The 20,426-nt window shown below is 48.5% G+C and overlaps 1 protein-coding gene across 3 annotated transcripts in view; it reads right to left on the minus strand.

The window, feature by feature from the left end:
* Nucleotides 1-4,829: 4,829 nt before the first annotated feature.
* The window catches only part of COX17 (cytochrome c oxidase copper chaperone COX17), a 118,227-nt gene continuing 102,630 nt past the window's right edge, over nucleotides 4,830-20,426 (minus strand). For all 3 annotated transcript variants that reach the window (XM_069635732.1, XM_069635734.1, XM_069635733.1), the window contains exon 4: nucleotides 4,830-4,986. The gene's annotated coding sequence lies outside the window, so the exon portion shown is untranslated. The remainder of the gene's footprint in view (nucleotides 4,987-20,426) is intronic.

Consider the following 20,426-nt stretch of genomic DNA (forward strand, 5'->3'; position numbering starts at 1 on the left):
GTAGGGAGGCCCCAGGTATGAAGGGTTCTCAGGGAAGCAAGTCTTTTGAACTTTTAATTAAATCAGGCTACCTTCTGATCAATTGCACAAAGTTCCTTGTGAAAAAATACATTTTATAAACTTAAAATAAGCAATATATCTTTAAATCAAGTCTCTTGTAACATGAAATCACTGTGTAGCACTCTATATGGCATTTTGATGGAATTCTTTTCCTTGGCATATTTAGCTTCTGCAACACAGATCTCCTGTCAGAATTTTCAATCACCAGCACCCAACAGAAGCGAGTAACAGTACTACACCCATTTTGACAGCTGTCTTTACATCAGTATCTTTAAAAGGGGATTTAGCTTGATAGCATATGATTCTTGCTGACATTGTATTGATGTGGATTCTTGCAGTAGCATAATGTGGAATACCCAACAAGAGGTTGGATCTTTTAGGTGATTTGTGAGCCAGGAATTTAGCAATTTTTGACAATCAAGAAAATGAATTCCCAAACAGCTGTGGGTTGCTTTTGGCAATCAGTATTGCTATTTCCAAGTGGTTTCAGGCTACTGTTTGTGTAGCCCAATGGTGGTTTAAGGCATTGATCTCCTGTGCGCACTAATATAGGCAAAAGTGGATGGCAGCCTATTTTCAGGTTTTCACTGCGTATTTTTGGATGGTTTTGAGCAAGCAGCATGCTTTCCAGTGGGCATTCTGATGTTTCCGCTGTAAGCTAAGCACAGTGATGTTGCAGGGCTTGGATGAGTGGGTTAAAACATCCCACAGTAGGCTCATCTTTTAACCACAATTTGTAGCTAATTTTGTTATCAGAGCAATGTATCAAATTGGTCTTGTATGTGTTCATCCAACATATTGCCAAATTTGCATGACAGGGCCAAATGTCAAAGTGCACTAATACCCCCACACTTTCCCCTTTTTCCTGCACCAAAATGTGATCTTTCTAATATCGTGCCGGTCACGGATTAAAACAAGCATTCAGTTTACTAAATACAACCTCCAAGTCATTTGGCATTTCCCTGGAATCTTCCTCTATATTAGGTAAAGTTTTGAAATCTGCTGGCCCGCATAACCCAGAAAGTGCATAAGTAGGGGCACTTTACAGTCAGCGGATATAGTATTACAACAAACTGCCTGTAACTAACGCATGAAGCCATTCTTCCATTGGCTCCATTTAATTTTCACAGGGATTGGTGAGGGCAGAAAAGAATTGGGGGGCCAGGACACCAGGCATGGGCATTTTGACAGTATGTTTCACCTTTATCAAAACGAACTTTCTGGTCTTACGTGACCTTATCGCCACTGCACATGGAAAGGGTGCCCGCTCTATTCAGTTAACTCCCCAACAGCTTTGCAGTGGCGTCGTGCCAAACATCACTACTCACAAAACAATCTAGCTGCAGCACTGTTCAAAACTCATTCCTTCCAGGAAGCTGGCCACCAGACGAAGCATGATCACATGAACAGCCCGCGCAGTCTGGATCATGCTCACGCCAACGTTCCTCAGCCATGGAGGATGTCATCACATGGGAGGGGTGCTCCAGAAGGAGCGGATCGAATCGTCACTAGGCATGGGCACACAGGTTAGCACCCACAATTAGATCAGCCACACAGCCTCACCTCGCCTACACAGCTCCCACCCGCGGTGCCTCAGAACTGATCAGAGAATGCTTGGACACCCCGCTCTATGTCTGGTTCCCGCCGGAAAACACCAGCTGTACCACCTTTATGATCACACTGGTTGGCTTATTCCGGGACCAACCTCTTGGGCGCAGGCGGCCAACAGCTAATTATAATTCATTGTGGTGCAACAGACTATTTTATTGGAGAACATTAGGGCAATACCAATGATGCTGTGTGTCGCCCACTAGTTGTAGCTTGTGCCCATTGACGTAGGGCAGATCCACACAATTCAGGTAGGATTTCTTGAGTTTCATCCATACACAAATTCCTTCACAGTGACCCCCAGCCGCTCAACTTAACAGCCTCACTGGAACCCTTTCAATCCCAAATATTTACACATTCTATATCACCATGGAGCTACAGCACAACAGTTCCCTTCGTTCCCACTCTGAGGAGGCATCTGGGCGAAGTCCTCTTCTTTTACTTTGCCTACAGGGAAGAGAACCTTTCTTTCTGAAATAAAGGGTCAGTCATGCCGGTTTGTAGTTTTGTAGAAGTGCCCAGAGGGAAGACTACCGCTCTCAGGGAATGAAATTCCAGATAGTTTCCCGAAACAATGGCTATTCTTGTGTAGTTTTCAGGCAGATTTTCCACAATCTAATGGGAGATAAGGGATGTTACTATTTACTCTTCACTCAGGGTTTCTCCAAGCATTGCAAACAATTCAAATTTTGCTGTGCTCAGATACTCCGATTTAGAAATTGAAATGAGCTCAGGGGTAACGTGCTCGCCTTGAAAGCAAGACGACACGGAGCAACACAGGTTCGATCCCTGGGTCCACGCTTAGAAACCTCTGGGTATTAAGCGCTTTATAAATATCACATCATACCCACCTAGTTTCTGGTTCACTCAGTTCAATGAAATCAACAGATCTTTTCAAAGGCTTTTCGGAGCGTGGTTTCCAATTGGACGAACAGATGATGAGACATATCTGTTTCCAATTCTGTCTTTTTGTAAAGAAAGAAGATTGTTTCCGAGCACTAAAGAAGGAGGGACTAACTGCAGATGATTTTAAGCTCTGGGACCTTTTCTGATTGGAGAGGCTAGGGTCATGATTCCTCCTGTACAGATCCCATTGGAGGTTTCTTTTTGTAAAGTGTACATTTTTTCCTTTAGTACTGGATACAGAAGTAAATGTAGAATGCTTGCCTCTACTTCCAATAGACTAGACCGCTGCTCACGATAGTGAGGATTAGCTGTCACACGGCATTCACTCGGAGGCAATGCAATAGAATCTAAAGCCCTACTCACGATGGCGAGGATTAGCCGTCACACGGCATTCACTCAGAGGCAATGCAATAGAATCTAAAGCCCTACTCACGATGGCGAGGATTAGCCATCACACATCATTAACTCAAGAGGCAATGCGATTATTGTGTAAAATTTAAACAAAACAAAAAAAAAAAGGAATTAAAAAAAAAAACAAAATAAAAAAAATAAACACTTGATAGTACACCTCAACACCCTGTATAAACAGTTGAAACTACAGGAAAAGGTCATGCATCCTTTAGGTCAATACATTGACCTTTTCTTAAGGTAACATTTCAATACATTGAGCCAAAATGGGAAAAAGCTGCTTCCTGTTGGAGGACTTGTGCTCACTCTTCGCACCATCGGCCGATCCATCTTCCGGCAGAGCAGTACAAACTGTTTTCACAGTAAATCTACAATGTGAAACTATACATACACAGTACATTGATTACACATTTGCTTCTAATTTTGCCCTTTTCTTTTCTTCCCCTCCCACAGACCAGTCCGATTTGAAACCCTATGCACGGTCACAATGTTCTCACACATGGACAAGGACTCCACACTTTAAGGCCACGACCACTAACGCAGTAAAGTGCTCATCCTTGTAATCTAGCCATCACTTTCTCAATCTACTCTCTTCCAACCCTGCCCCCGCTACCTATCAACTCTGCTTCCCTCTTGTGCCCCGCTCCTCACACCGCCTTAACCAATCGCCTTGTAGAGTCCATCTACAGGTTTTGCTCCAGTGGAAGGGGACAAACTGGTCTTACCTTTGCATACCAAAAACTGCTCCAGTAGTACTCTGGGACACAGCTTTGGCGAACATTGGTGCATTTTAAAGCACAATGGTGAGTAACACCAAACTACCAGCTGTGCAATGCTGCAAGTCAATCAAAGGCCTGCAAAACCAGCGCACGCTAGCCTACAAGGCTGACCCTTCAGGCATTTCCCCATAGACCTCCAAGCTGTACTTGATGCTAGGGGTGGATGCGACGAGAGCTGGTCCAGTAGCTTACAGGAGAAGTCCCAGCTTCCCCACATGGTGTGAAGCCCGGAATATCAGTATCCCCGTGTGCTTCCATTTGCTCACTTTCTAAATGTCCCATTCATACACACACACACACACACACACACCTTTCACTGCGATGTCTACCCTATTGAGTGTGATAGAGAAACTTGAGCCCTATTTCCACCCCCCCCCCCTTCTGCTCTCCACTATTCACAGTGTGCTCTATAAAACCCAACAGCAGTACTCTTTCTCTGGTCTCTTTCTGCTGTTTTTTTACACTCTTCCGTCACTCTGCAGAGCACTCTGTATGGCAGTTCACCAAATTGTACCACTTGTGTGGCCGCAAAGCAAAAGCCACGCTGGAGATCAGTTCAGGTCCATGGCAGAGACATGGACAGTGACTGGTTCTGGTAGTGTCCTCATCGGCCATGAAAATATATTCCGTCTAACTGTTGTGTTTTTTTTGTTTAAAAAAATATATATATTAATGTAAAAAGTATCAGTGGAAACAAAGAAGTGTCGGGCACATTAGTGGCAAGCAGCGGGCTGAGATTAACTAGAAAGTAGAGGATGGATGCAAGCCAGTCCATATATCGGAGACTGATGGGAGGATCAGGCCAACTTGCGATGATTGGCAGCTTTGGTATAGCCCAGCCCCCGATACTCTGGTAATCACTCGTCCCAGTGCTGTACTGAAACTCGTCCCAGTGCTGTACTGCAACATGCTCAAATCTCCATCTTCTAGAATTCATGTAGACTAGAGCAAGCGAAAAACTCCAACTGCAAACTGCAATATTGCGCGATGCCCTCTCGAAAAACAGTACATTTTGTAAATGGGGGTTGTCAAGGGGCATTAGCGGAGGTGAAGTAAAAGAAATAAGAGTTAATGTTCACATAGTTTATTAAAATAAAAATAGACTCTTGATCTGCCAATCACCACCACTCCGCCGATTCGCACAGCACTGCTGCATTCGGAATTTCACGGAAATAAGTTAAAGATTTGTTCAGCTCCTGTAGAATCTTCCTCCCAACAGCAAAACCTGCACAGGAAAGAAAAGAGGCAAAACTCAGGCAAAAGAATGGTGCTTGAAATCAGAAAAAGTGCAGTCTGGAATTATATATTGAGGTAACTTGGTTGAGTACACAAACCTAATGAGGCCGCACTCAAAATAGTCTGAGACACCGCTCACTCAAGAGAGTCCTCTCCTACTGATGCAGCACTCGTCTACAACGCTCCTGGGGAAGGGAACACCAAGACAACGGGAGATTTGCCTCGGGAGGATAGCTTAGGGGCAAAGTGCTCACCTTGGAAGCAAGATGACGCAGCGCAACACAGGTTCGATCCCCGGCGCTACGCTCAGAAACCTCAGCGTATTAAGCGTGTTATAAATAACCTATCATATCATAATGGATGCCTATGGGTGCGTTACAAAACCTTTTACACTAAACGTACATTTCATTATACATCATTAATAAAAATTGAAACACCACATCATCAAAATTCAAACTTCTAAAATCCGAAATGAATCCGTTATCGCCTATACGCAATATTTACCAGACTAAATGTGTCTAAAATGTATAATAGACAAATAAGAGCATTTCTGCGTTTCCTTGCCAATGTACCATCTCACACCATTCAGGGGAGCAGTTTCCTTTGCATCCCAATCTGCCATTTATTCAGAATAACTTACGTCTTCACCATCTCCATCATTGTGCTCCACTCTTCAGGAATCAATATTACACTCGGCCCCAGCTGGGCAGGGGACTTTTTAATAAGGCATAGCAATGTACAGGGCTCCCCCGGATACACAGCTTTCTCCAGCTGGTCTAGTTCCACTCGGCAATTGGGAACATGTTCTGTACACGAGTTATCTGTAGTAGAAGCATTAGGTCGTGTAGCTGCTATGCAGTGTGCTCCCCAGTTGCTTGTGCCAAGAGACAGCTCAATGTGCCCAATTTCAGAGACAGCCTCCTTGGACGCCAAGCGATTCAGTGGACCCAGGAGTTCCCAGCGCGTGCAGTGTGAATTTCTGGGAAGGTCAGGTTGGTGCCAGGGTTGCTGGTGATCAAATTCTGTACTGCACCCAGAGAGCACCAACTGCTTCCTTAAAGCCCAGACCTACATTTGCAAAACCAAGAACGGCCTTGACCAAATCATGAATGTTCTAATGATCTTCAGCCAGTAGGATGAGGAAGGACACCTCTTTGTAAGATGGGTAGTTGTATAGCTCCCACATGGCAAACTATTAAAACCTCCCTCTCTCCATCTCCCTGAACCCCCCACCCCCCCAGACTGTGGTCCTGGGACCGAGTACCTCACAGATGCGGGGCATTTATAGAAACAGCAACGCGGCCAACTGCTTTCTAGCACAATCCCTCGGGACCCTCACATCATCGTGCAGCTCTGCTGGATACAAACTTGCCAGCAGGAGTGCGGATATATTAACTGCATTGACATGTAAAAGATTGCCGCAGAAAACAGGGACAATTAAGGTAGACCCTCTCGTTATGTCTCGCATGAAAAAAAAAATCCATGGCAAGTACAACAAAAAAATAAATACAAATCTACTGTACCCAAGAGTGATATTTGGACATATTGCACCGCCCTCTTCCCCTCGGCCGAAAACGTGGTCCGATCGCCAAGATAGCCAGGACATTTACGTCAGTCAAGGTCTCCTATTTTGCCAACATGTGGGGTCATGCCTGCGCTGGATGCTCGGTCCACAACGCGTGCAGGCGTCAGCAGGTGCATATCCACTAAGCCCATGACAGTAGCATGCTCACAGCATGTATGCTGCCCATTACTGATTATAAGAAGTCTGCATGCAAAATGAAAAGCGGTTTGCTTTTTCAGTATGCCCAAATTCTTTTTCAGGAGAGGAATGGCTATGAAAACCCCAAAACATCCTTAGCATGCAGCTGCAAAAAAAGAAACCTGCCAGGGCTTGCAAAATCTACTAGCCCGCTCACGGTTAGGGAGGGGATTTTATGAAGGGAGTGTACCATTTGCAGACATCCATAGACCTTTTCGAATTTAAAAAGCCAAATTTGGTGCCATTATAGTGAACAAGGGGACCGGGGGGTGTCCCCCACGCCTGAGAAAAACAGACCCTGTGACGTCATTTCCCGTCCACTAAAGTGGCGAGAACCGGCGTTGCAGAGGGATGTAGGACTGACGGCAAACAACAAGGTGTGCCGCCATCAGGTAAGTAGGGGGGCGGGTGGGAGATCATTATTTCACAGTCTCGCATTTCGAATTCGAAATTGCGGGACTCTGTCAAATCACATATATCCCCATTTGCCTGGTACTCTGCCTTCCTGGCGAGTATGGGGAGGTTTCAAACTTGCATTTCACATTTTCTGCAAAAAACGTGTTAATTAATGACAAAAAACGTTCCCTATGCGTGGCTGGACGTTGGATGGCAGCATTGCACCAAATATGAAGTGTGCTTATGGTGACATGCACCATTTTGCAGCAAGCACTGGTAAATATTTTGTCACTCGCCACCATGGGGCGAATGCATTTACCTGAGGTAGAGTATGTAAACTAGAGAACTTGCCTTGATGTTAAATAAGGAGCGTGCCTTGATGTTAAATAAGGAGCGTGCCTCGATGTAAACTAAGGAACTTGCCTTGAAGGTCTAGAGGGATTTTAAGAATTTACAAGGCCTGAAACTGTTCTAGTTCGGCAACTTGATAAATGTGCTAATTTTAGGATAAGAACGCCTATTCAGTACATTCTTTCAACTGAAGTGCACATTCTTGAGTCAGTGGAATGGCATCACGAGCCTGTTTACATTTACCTAGTCTGATTCGGCTCAGGTGACGATGCTCAAAGCGAAACTGCACACTAGGTTTCCTCTACATGTAGAAATTGCCCTCTGCATGCACACAGGTGACCAATACTCTTGATAACAATTGTATTGTTTTGCTTAAAGTGAACTATTACTTGAGCAATCGAATATCGTAGGATTGCTCATATAATACAGTAACATTACCACTTATGTGAAGTTGGTTTTATTTATTTACTGCCATTCTCCCCCAAAGTCCTGTCACGTCGATCCTTATGCAATTGCTTCACCAGACACAAAGCCATCTGAAAATCAAGGCCTGCAGTCCTTGGAGCCCAGGCTTCCCCTCCACTCTGCAGGTTTCTTTCTTGCCTCTGCATCACTTACTCAAGTTTGTAAATCCCAGTTTCGCCCCCCCCCCCACTGCAATTTAACTGACACCCACTGCACTAAGCCCGTTCACCCACCTGTACATGCAGTTTTGAATCCCCTTCAATCACACCTTGTTACATCTTAATCAGCTATTCCGATAGACCCTCAACATCAGCAGCATTCAGGGCTCGGCCGACCCTCGCCCCATACTTTCTCATGCTTCTGCAGACGCCCTCTTTGTATACCAGCTTCTCACATGTCAGACAGGCATTCGTCCCCACGCTTAATCCGGGGTGGCTGGGAGCTCCCCATTACCATCCCATCCCTGGTGTGGATGCCACCAGTGCCGCAGATCAGGAGCAAGTCAGCTCACCCCACAGTTCAAAGTGGGTTAGTTTAGGTTCCAAAGCTTCCCAGAGTGGTCCAGAGTTTCTCTCAAATTCTTTTCCAATGAAGCAACATGAACAGACATGCCCAGATCATGTGCATAAACGTGCCTACATTAAGATAAGACTGTCTCTCCCACCCATTTTATTTCTCCGGGAAGTATTTTAAAAATTGTATAAGGCCGGTGCCTTCCCATTTAGCCCTCAACTTTGTTGTATTATTTGCAACTAGCAGGTGTACCCGCGCTTCGCACGGTAATTCCTACTTCAGTCCCAGTTTGAAGTTTATTCGATGAAAAAATATAGATGATGGCCGACATCTAGGGGCCAGAAGAACACGCGTCCAGGCCTCTGCAGCTTCATCAGCCTTTCCCCGCCACACCGACGACCCCTAGGTCTTGAAACTGGCCTTAGGGATTGCAGTGTTGAGGTAAGCCCTATAGTGCCAGCACTGGATTTAACAGAGCATCGGCTCCTTTGTAAGATGGCCGCCAAGGGGGATTCATTAGCCATTGTGCCCTGTGTGGCAGATCTGCCTCCTACTTCAGCGGATCGGCCACTGGGTGCCTGTTATCCTGTCCTGGGAGCCGGCAGGCGTTGCGGGCCTCACTCCAAGGGCCAACATCAATGGGCCAGAACACCACCTGTCCGGTCCCGTACAGCCTCCAGCAGTACTGCCTCCTAAGGTATGTGCCTTGCCGAATGCCTGTACTTACACCTCACACACATTTGTACTCTTGCTTAATAGCATCGGACCATACCTCCCCGTCCCTTGCTATAACACGCCATGACTCCTGCATATACTGTGTACCTATTCCATTGCTGCTCCCCACGTACACTTGAAGTAGTTCCCCCCGCACCAAGAGCTGTGGCCCTCAGAATATGTGTATACTAACCACCATCATCATCATGTGGTAACCATTTCATGTGTCTTGCCTCACGCTGCATATGTAGGCTGCCTGTTACCTTCCTGATTTGAATCGCTCCTCACACAATACACTTAAGCTGCCTGGCACCCACCTCCTTATGACATTTCCTGCCCAACTTGTTTGCATCCTACCTGACCTGCAGTCTAGTGCTGTTTATGCATCTTGACTGTCAGCAAACCACCTGATGTTGCCCCCCTGCTCCATGAGGCACAGCTTTGCCAGACTGTGCACCTACCTGATTTTGTCTCCTGCGTATCTGTATACATGATGTAGCCCCCCCCCCACGCACATCATGAGGCGTGGCTCTGCCAGATTATGCTTGTCAAGAACCACCTATATGCTGTAACCCCTATGCATTTAGCATGTTGATGAAGGTCATTCACACTTAATGTAACTAGCACCCTGATGCCTGAGGGTTTGGTACACTGCTATAAATGTAAAAATACATTAAAAATTAATTTTGCATGGTGGTTTGCATTTCCCAGATAACATGTGGAGGTGACTATGCGCCGTTCCTTATGGAGAGTTTGATTTGTCCCGGCAGGCCCTCCTCACTACTACTGCGTTGAGAATTTATTTTATGGGGAATTTCATTTGTACCCACAGGCCCCTCTTTGTTTACTGCAGTCATTGGTATACTATTATCCCTAAACCAATGCTGCTTTGTAGACAATATTACTGGTCTTTCCTGTAGGAGCTGGTGTGAACAAAATGGCTTAGTTTCTCAGTCTGGAGCAAGTCACATAAAGCCGACCATGAGAAAAGCATGAATCCCATGAATCGATTCCAGCTACTTTCAGTTGGAGCCTTGAGGTTGCGCAGCAACATTATTGGTGTCCAGATCTACAGCTGAGGCAGCAACGACCTCAACATAGTGCCGTACGTGTAGGGCTGAAGTGTGGAAGCTTTGCACTGTTGAGATGGCATACAGTCATCAACTTCCGTGGAAGTTTCTGTAATTATGAGAGATTTACCACGATGTGACGGACAACTACTGAAGAGACATGCACCGTTTCCCCATCACCCACATTACGACAAAAGCACTGTTTTGTGTCACCCGCATGACTTCAGAAGTGAGTGCCACCAATGGCAGATAGAATGCTGCTAGTGTGGAAAGTTTAGGAACAGTGCACTGCTGACGTTTACATAGAACTATGGCACGGAGAGCCATATGGCAGGGGTAAGCGTTGCAGACTGCTTAAAAGACAAATTTGAAAAACGTATATCATACTTTTTACACCGTCTACATCATGGAACCTACCCACATGCCAAATTTCAGGTTTGACACACATTATATAATGAGAGAAAGATTACCCTATGTAGTGTAGAAGTGGGTTTTGACAGAACCATAGTTTCTCCTACCACTGACTCTAGCAGTGCAGACTCAGTGTAGTCATATTGTCCACCTACCTTTTGATGAACAGAGTATCATAGCTGCAAGTACAGAATTGGGCCCTTCGAATTGTATTCATCTTTTAACTCCTTAAATGATTCATCTGCCCCCGACCGATTATGTTCCCCAATTTTTATTTTTATGTACCCTCAAAGCATGTACCGGGCTTCATTTCCGATTCTGCCTCCCTCTAGCCATATTGGCCGATCCTTCCAGTCCATGTGAATCCAGATGTTTGCCACCTTCGTACGAGTTGTAAAATAGCATATGTAAAGCTCTGGTAGGTCCACACCTCCCTCCCTGAGCACAGATCTGCTCATTATCTTCAACTGTACTTTAGGCAAATTGTGAGGGGTGGACTGTAGTACATATACGAATTTAGAAAACAAAAAGGGCAACACCTCCCTACTCTTCCCCCCCCAGGTGTGAGGGGCAGAGTTGACCATTGCCCCACATCTACAGCATCCACTTTAATTCATAGACATCGTCCTCAGTTGTGATGATCTGGATACCTGGGTATTGAAAGGCATTTGCTTCTCTTAATCTTGAGCTTTTCTTACCATAGGGATATCTTTGTTAACTATAGAATTTTAGGCTGGACCCCTGACAGTTATTTCATAGGCCGCTATGACCCCCGTGCTCTTTTAATGAAGTGCATGGTTCAATGGGCAGATAGCCGAAGCGGACTCAGGTATAGGAGGAGACTGTACCAGATCCTCTGCTCTGCCTACGAACAGATTACCTCCAGAAAGGAATCTGTTACTCATCCAATGGTTCAACGACTATTGAGAACAGCAACAGGAAAGATGACAACTTGAGTGCCTCTCACTAACAGTATACCTGTCAATCTTACTGCGGACAGCTGATCAGTGAATAGAAGCTTTACCACTCCAGGTCATAGAGCCCATAATCCTGTAACTTCAACAGCTCTCCCTCCTGCATCTTCCTGTGCGCCTAGCATTGTCCAAGAAAGCAATTGCTTGATTAGAATAGCCACCCAAAATGACCCCTGCATAGAAACCGGCACAGCAGACACTCGAATTGTAGGCAGGCCCAAGAAACCCACATGTCTTGTCTGGTTTGTGTTGAGTTATCAAGCAATAGCCCATCCCTCTTTTAATCATTACATATTCTGTTCACATTCCAAGACATGCTTGCAAGCTTTGCTTCAGCCATCCAATTAACTGCAATAGGCTGCAGGATTAGCCCAATAACACCCCCGGCTCCCCCAGTGAAAGAGCAAACAACTTGATCCAGGCAGGCAAACAGCTGGTGTCACAACCTTTAACGTACAAACAAACCTAATCCATCACAACTCCCCTCTTCTCCATACTCCCGCCTATGTTGACGCATCTGTCACCTGTAGTCCCTTAAACGCCACTAATGCAGTGAAAAATCCCAACAGGTCAGAAATCTCCATATAAAAGAGTATCCTCTTGTGGGTTGCTCTCATCTCACTGTACTCCAAGGGGTTTCCCAAATCAATCTGTGCCATCATCCTTGGCCAGCATCAAATGTTCTGTCTTCAGATGTCATGGATTCAGGAGAAGCATCTGGGTCCACTTGAGAGTGCTGTGGGGTGGGTAGGGCGTACAGGGCGGTGGAGAGGCTGAGGGCCTGCCTTTCTCCCCAGCTGCCCCACACTTCCCGCAGCAAATCGAAAAACCAAGTCAGACCATTCATAGTTTGAAGTTTGGCTAGTAAAACTAATACAGACTTTTTGTTTCTCAACATGCCTCAAATGATGTTCTCCGTTTCGGCACTGCCTTCTTATAGCCCCTAGGGAGGTCCTTCGTGCAAGTCACTGTTCAGGGCCATTTGGCATGCCTTTTGGAGCAATACATCTGTCGCTGTAATTAAGGAGGATGTCCACCACAGCCCTGGGATGAGCACAAGGAGGTGTAGGTATTGCTGGGACCCTGAAAGCCTGTTCAATTGATACAAGTTACAGTCTTTCTTCCCATGTTGGTTGATAAATCATCCTTTTGAGAAACAGCATCATCAACCTTTCTTGCATTTCTTTCGCAGAGGCCCGTAATTCGGCAATTGTTTCACCACCATTAACCCTCAGCTTCCCTGGCAAATCATGTCCAGTTGGCAGCTCTTGCTATTGCAGCAGTTATCACTGCAGTGTAATCTCACAGAGGCTCCAGCATATGGAGGATGGATTTCTACCAAGCTGGCATTGCATGACTGCACTGTTCCTCACATATTCAGGAGACTGTAGGAACCGCTCGATCAATTCCCCTGTGGTTCCTACTTTGAAGCCCTTCACCACACAAGGGGGCCTGCTGGCAAATCCTAAGACTCGATAAGAGCTGCAGAGGAAGGTAACCAAGGCCCTGGGGTTGGCTTGGCACCTGTGCCTTCAGCACATGTCCATTGCCCATTGCCACAGCTTCCATTCGGGATCAACGAGGCCAAGGAGCGTTCTGAAACTCTAGGAAAAGGGGAGTACATCTATTGCCAACATTACACCAAGGTTGTTATTGACCAGGTGGAGTTTTTCATGTTTTCGATTTTGTGACATGTTGAAAAGCCTCAACAATGGTGGGCTGCACATTGAAGGGGAAATAGTTGCATGTGGTCCGTGGGACCTGCAAGTAAACATGACGTTTCCAAGAGGGATTGTACACAATGGTGGTGCAAATGTGGCCATTGCCTGCAGTCGAGTGGTGGGCTGCCTCGTCCCCTTTTCCAAGCATGCAGATGATGCAGTCTAATGTGGGCCCACTGGTACCTGGCCTCCCTTGCAAGACCCTTTTCACATGGGAAAAGTGCATATTGCCTTTCTGTGGCAAACTAGCTTCACACTATCCAAGATACACATGGCTTTTCAAACAAGCCCGAATTGCTCCAGCATCTTCAAACTCCAACCACTGACTGTTCAGAATTTCTACTTACTTGCTTGCTTTTATTTAAAGTATGCGGACTATCAGAGTAGACCCTCATATGTAGAACTTCAGGAAAAACCTCTAAAGTTCGACCTTGCCAACACTTGGAAATTCTAAGGGTTCCAGTTATGCTTAATCTATCATTGCAAGTGCAGATGGATGGCTTTGGGTCACCTGATTGACTCCCATCTGACAATTGGGCCAATCAGGTCATCATAAACTGGTCAGCAGTCTAGACTGGTCAACTGGTAAAAGTGGTCGACCAGTTGAAGGTTTATTTGGGGCGAGGCAGGCAGCGTGGCTACTCGCACACCCTGTGCTTCCTCCGGCTTCTGCTCCTTCTCTCTTCTGGCTCCAATTGCATGCAATTCTCTTCCCCCAGACAACCATGAAACGGTCCACACCAATTTATTGAAAACCAAACGTAAAGCCTACCTCCTCGCATCAGAGTTAACCTCTTTTTTTTTTTTAACTTTGTTTATTTTAAATCAAGGCAGAATGATAAATACAGACATTATATGCAAGGGTTATCTCAGCAAGTTGACCCCCAGTCTTTAGACCCCCCCTGTGTCTTCTCTCTCTATCCTCCTCCCTGGGTTATCAGTCCCACAAGCTCTGCGAGCGGGCTCCTCCCGCCCGGGCGGTCGGGCCGGAGCCTCAGCGGTCAAGAGTCTTCCTCCGGGCTCGCCTGGTTCGTCAAGATCCAGAGGGCTCTGGCAGGCCTATAGGTCAGGTCGGGGAAGCGCTGGTCGAATTCCAGGACTGGGGCCCAGATGTTCTGAAAGCGGTGTAGCATCCCCGCTCGTGCTGCCGTTACCTTCTCCGCTATCAGAATGTCCCATATTTTGGTCCACCATTGGGCAATGTGGGGGCCTTCCGGGGAATTCCAGGTTCGGGCCACCACCGTTTTCCCTGCCAGTAGGCAGTGAGTCAATAGTTTCGATCTGGGTCCGGAGCGCGGGTAGATCCCGGGAATTGGAGCTCCTAACAGGATCGGCTCCGGTTTCAAGGGAATCATTGTTCCGGTAATCAGCGAAATAGACTCTAGACAAGCTTTCCAGAACGGTCGGATCTTCGGGCAGTCCCACCACATATGGAAGAAAGAGCCAGGGAGGCCGCATCCTCTCCAGCAAGCGTGGTCTATCTGGGGGTTCATATGGTGGAGTCTGAGGGGCGAATAGTACCATCGCAGCATGATTTTGTATGCGCATTCTCTGTTGGTGATGCAGGTGGATGCGGTATGTGTTCGGGTCCATATGTCCACCCAGGTTTGATCCTCTATCGGGTGTCCCAGGTCCGCTTCCCATTGGGCCATACATCGGGTTCTTGTGGTTAGGAAGTCGCTTAAGAAGCGTCTGTAGAGGGTGGATACGCTGCCGCGAGTCGGAAGGTCTCCTAGGGTGAGTTCCAGGGCAGTGGGAGGACGGGTCGCTGCTTGCAAGGTTTGGGGGTGTGAGCACCAGTGGCGTAGTTGGATATAAGTAAATCTGTCACATTCCCGAAGTTGGAACTTCTCCTTACATTGGGCGAAAGTGAGCGGTTTCTCCCCTGTATACAGCTGGTCTATGGTTTCTAGCCCACCTTTGGTCCAATTTTGGAAATTGCGGGGATGCATGCCCGGTGCGAACATTGGGTTGAGAAAGACCGGGGAGCGTGGGCTCAGTCCTCTTGGAACTCCCTTTCGTTTCAGCGCCCAGTCCCAAGTGCTAAGGGTGTGTTTGGTCGACAGCAGGAGCTCTCCCCCATGGGACCTGAGGGGGGGCGGGATGTGTGGCAGAAATCGAAGAGGCAGGGGGGTCCGCGACTGTTCCAGCTCCACCCATCTCGGGCGGTCTGTCGTATTTTGCCAGGCCTGGACCCGGGCCAGTTGGGCTGCCACTCTGTAGGCCTGAAGGTCTGGAACCCCCAGTCCCCCCAGTTTGGGACTCCCCAGCATAGTTCTGAGAGGGATTCTCGCTTTCTTACCTCTCCAGATAAAGTTCAGCATTTTCCTCTGGATCCCTCGGAGAATCGGAGTGGGGATTGCCACTGGCAGTGAGGCGCATATGTATAAAAATCTCGGGAGAAGGTTCATCTTGCATGCCGTGATGCGTCCAAGCAGCGAAATCTCCTGGGTCCCCCATCGCTTCAAGTCGCCCTCCAGTTCCTTGAGAAATCGGGGAAAATTGGATTTGTACGTCTCTTTTGGATCAGCTGGAATGTAAACCCCCAAATAGGGGATGGCGCTCCTTTCCCATATTATCGGGCACATCCTAGTCAGCGGTTCTCGCTCTGCTGGGGTGAGGCCAATGCCCAAGGCAGAAGATTTATCGAAGTTTATGGTGAGGCCCGAGACTTCGCCATAGCTGGTGATTTCGCGAATCGCATGTTCAAGCGATGAGGGGGCCTCCGAGATCGTAAGTAAAATGTCATCCGCATATAGGGCAAGTTTATGATGTGAAGGGCCGCTTGTTATGCCCTTGATTTGGTCATTCCGCCTAATTTTTAGTGCAAAGGGCTCCATGGTGAGTGCCAAAAGCAAGGGCGACAGCCCTGCCGAGTCCCGCATGACAAGGGGATTGGAGCCGAGAAGTGGCCGTTGATCCTCAGGCTTGTTGTAGGTCGATCATAGTTGGCCAGCACCATCGTTCGAAACGCCGGTCCGAAGCCGAAGGCCCCTAAAGTGTGTCCCATAAACGTCCAATCCACCCTATCAAACGCCTTAGCTGCATCGAGGGCCACCAGGATTAGTTTTTGGGAGTTCCGGGAGGCGAGGTCCACCAGGTTCAGGGTTCTCCGGATATTATCGCCTGCGGTCCGGTGCCGGATAAACCCAGCCTGGTCTGGATGAATGATATTCGGCAGGATGCGATTCAAGCGGGTCGCCAAAATTTGCGAGTAAATGTTCGCATCTATGTTCAAGAGTGCGATGGGTCTATAAGAAGTTATGCTTCTTGGGTCTTTTCCAGGTTTAGGCAGAAGGATGGTGGTCGATTCCTGCATCGATGGGGTCACCGCCCCCGTTTCCCTGAAGGAGTTGAATAGGGTGGTGAGATGGGGGGTCAGTTGCGACCTGAATAGTTTGTAAAACCTGGTTGAAAAGCCATCCGGGCCAGGGGCCCGTGATTTGAGAGATTTGATGGCGTCCTCAATTTCCTCCCCCGTGATGGGCTCCTCCAGTTCATCTCTCATTGCGTCGGAGAGCTGGGGCACCTCTGCCTGCCGAAGGTATTCCTTCTGTTGCGCTGGGTTTCGTGGGGTTGCCTTCACGGTTTGGGCCAAGTGCTCAATCGCGAGGCGTTGCTTCTCGGGTTCTGAGTATAGTATGACCCCGTTGGTGTCTCGCAGGCCCATGAACGCGATGCTGCGTCTTTGCTTGGCTAATTTGGCCACCAGGAACCTGTTCGCTTTGTTGCCCTTCGCATGATACGACTGTTTGACCTTCGCCATTAGTTGGGCGGTTTGTTCCGCGTAATGGGCCTCCAGTCTTTTCCGTGCCGTGCGAATGGCCCGTTGTGTTCTGGGGGACCAGCCTTTCTCCTTGTGGAGTGCCTCGGCCTCTCAATTCGAGCTCCAGGGCCGTCCGGGTTCGTCGTCTATCTCAATGGTAGGCCGCACCCTGGGCTATCAGGGAGCCCCCGATTACTGCCTTCATGGCGTCCCAGTTGTTTGCTAATGAGGTGTCCGAGGCCGGGTTTTCCACAAAGAAGTTCTTTATTTCCGTTGCGATCTTGTCTCTGGTGGCCATGTCGTTGAGGATTGGGTCGTATAGCATCCATTTGCGCGGGGTGGTGGGGTCAGGGTTCTGAACCCGAAGCTCCAGGAGCACTGGAGCGTGGTCGGAGATCGCTCTTGTGCCGATAGTGACCTTCTTAACTGAAGGGAACGTGTGAGGTGAAATCAGGAATAGGTCAATCCTTGAGAAGGTGCGGTGGACATACGAGTAAAAGGAGAAGTCCTTATCATCGGGGTGAAACACCCGCCATGAGTCTATTATCTCCAGGGTCCTAAAGAGACGAAGGAGGCTGAGTGCTTGGGCGTAGTCGCCTGGGGTCGGGGGGTGTGATCGATCTTTAGTGGGGTCAGGGACCCCGTTGAAGTCCCCACCGACGATCGTTTGGCCCTCCACGAAGTTGGCGAGCGATGTGCCCAGGGCGTCATAAAAATGTGATTGTCCAGAGTTGGGGGCGTATACTGAAACGAGGGTGTACAGGTCTCCCAACAGGAGACATTTGATCGCTATAAATCGGCCTTCTGGGCATGTCTTTGTTGCCAGAATCTGTGGGTTCAAGTCTTTCCTGAAGAGAATCGCCGTGCCTCCTTTTTGCTTGTGCCGGAGGCAAAGAATTGAAGCGGAAATAGCCGAGACCGAAGGCGGGATACATCAGCGGGCAACAGATGGGTCTCTTGAAGCATGGCAATCGCGGCCTCCTCGTCGTGGAGTTTTAATAGAATTGTCTTTCGCTTGTTAGGAGAATTCAAGCCATTAACATTCAGGGAGAGGATCCGAAGCGACTGAAAGTCCTCTGAGGGCTCACTCTCCGTTCCCTGTGTTGGGGGGGGTTTCGGAAGCACTCACAAAATCATTCTGCACTTGAGGTTTTAACGCGAAATCCCAACGGGGGATCGCAACTTTAACAAGGCGGTAGACCGACTTTGTTAGTACGGTCGCACCTAAGGCCAACAGGGCCAATTGTCCCATACTGTGGGTTCCCAAGGAACAGAAGATGGAAAGTATCCTTGGGGTGGGTATGAGCCATGGGAATGCCCCGCCACCGTTGTGTACAAAAGAGGTTGGCATGTAGGTAGCGGGTTCTAATTCAGACGAGCATATCTGTGTCCCGGCTAGCTCATTGACGGAGCCTGGGACCGTGGAGGCGTCCACGTTCATCACTTCTTGTTGTTTCGTTGTATCGACGACCAAGGCGTGCGTTTAGCTTTTGGGGAGGGAGGCGGACCAGGATTCTCAGTCCCCTCTAAGAGTGGCGTGGGAGGGTCCCGGGGAGCGATCGAGTGCAAGATTTTCTCCGCGTCTTCCAGGTGGCTGATTCGGCGTAGGGTGCCATTATATGTGAATTGAAGAGCTGTCGGGAACAGCCATCTGTAACGGATCTGTTGCTCCTGGAGGAATAATGTCAGAGGCCGAAGTGCTCTTCTTTTCTGGAGCGTGAGTGCCGAAAGGTCCTGGTAAATTTGAAGAGGGGTGCCCTGGAAAGTGATCTCTTCACCTTGGCGGCTGATCGCTGATATCGCTTCTTTCGTTGTAAAGAAGTGGACCCTAGTGATCACGTCTGGAAGGGGGTCCGAATCTGTCCCGCGGCGCTGGCGAAGCCTGTGGGTGCGGTCCAATATGAGCCGAGATTTGTCCAGATCTGGAAGTAGAGCCTCAAAGAAGTTTGCCACGTAGTCCGCTAGCTTGTTATCGGGGACGGAGGATGGGATGCCCCGGATGCGGAGATTATTGCGTCGGGCCCTATTTTCGAGATCTTCCTGTTTAAATTCCATGATCTCGCATTTGTGATGCAGGGAATCGATCGATTTTTGCATTTCCCCCAGAGCGGTGGTGTGCTCCTGGGCATGATCTTCGATCTCTCCAAACCTCTGCTCGAGTTCTGTGACTCTCTGATCTGTTTGGTCAACTTTGGTGGCGAGTTCCGAGAGGCAAGCGCGGAACTCAGATTTGATGTCCGCCATGAAGGCTATTAGGTCTCCTTTAGTGGCAAGCTCGCCCCTGTCCTCTTGCTGCTTCTGTGGGGTCGGTTTGGGAGGTTCCTGTTTCTTGGGTTTCTCTGTAGCCGTAAACATGGCGGAGATATCCGTGCCTTTGCTCACTTTTGTTTGTCTCGACATGTTGCTCACGCCAAACAGTTCCAGTCGGGAGACTAGCGGCAAGGCCCAGGACGGTGGGAGATGGCAGCTGGAGAACTCCGTCACCCTGGCCTTCGCTCCGGGTCAGGTGTAGATGGGTGGGCAGGGGCGCCCCAGGGAGGGTGGAACGGGGAGAAGGACTTCGGTAGGGCTGATCCAAGATGGCCGCAGTGGTCCCGACTTGATCTGCAAAGTAGGGAGAGGAGTGGGGACCTGCTCTCGGTAGCAACCCAGAAGGCATCCAGGCTGCCCAACCGAAATCAGGGGATTCTATATTAGGTACCGCTCCTCCTCTCCGGCTCTTCTGCCTCCCAAGGTCCCACTACCAACAGGTGCGGAGCGTGCTGCTGAGCCCCGGTACGGCGGCCATCTTAGTTTCGTCCGTCGGGTACGGGAGAGAAGTTCAGCTTCAAATTTCTAGTAGAACGCCGCCACGGTCGAAGACGGTGTTTAGCCAGGTTATGGCATGTCGGTTCCGGTCGCTGTAGATGGCATTAGCGACACGAAACCCCGCCTAGAACCGCCAGATTTCGACGGCGGCGGCGGACATCCCACGGGCGGCCTCAGAGGAGCGACCACATCGATGGCGCTCCAAGCCACGCCCCCAGAGTTAACCTCTTAACCTATCACTCCTCTACATGGCAGCTAACATTCCCCCCCCCCCTCTCGCTCGCTCTAAACTGCCTGTCCCTCCATTTCTCTACCTCCACTCTAGCACTTCACCCATCATGGCCACATCCTGCTGTACAACTGGCAGTACCACCTACTTGCACTTCACAAGCATTGACAATGCCAAAAATTCAGACTTTAATGTAGGCATGGAAAAAGGCACTTGCCCGTCACAGCAGTAGTGGGCAGTAGTGGTGGT

This window comes from Ambystoma mexicanum, chromosome 7p (assembly GCF_040938575.1).
Source record: "Ambystoma mexicanum isolate Mex_15411 chromosome 7p, UKY_AmexF1_1, whole genome shotgun sequence".
NCBI lineage: Eukaryota > Metazoa > Chordata > Amphibia > Caudata > Ambystomatidae > Ambystoma > Ambystoma mexicanum.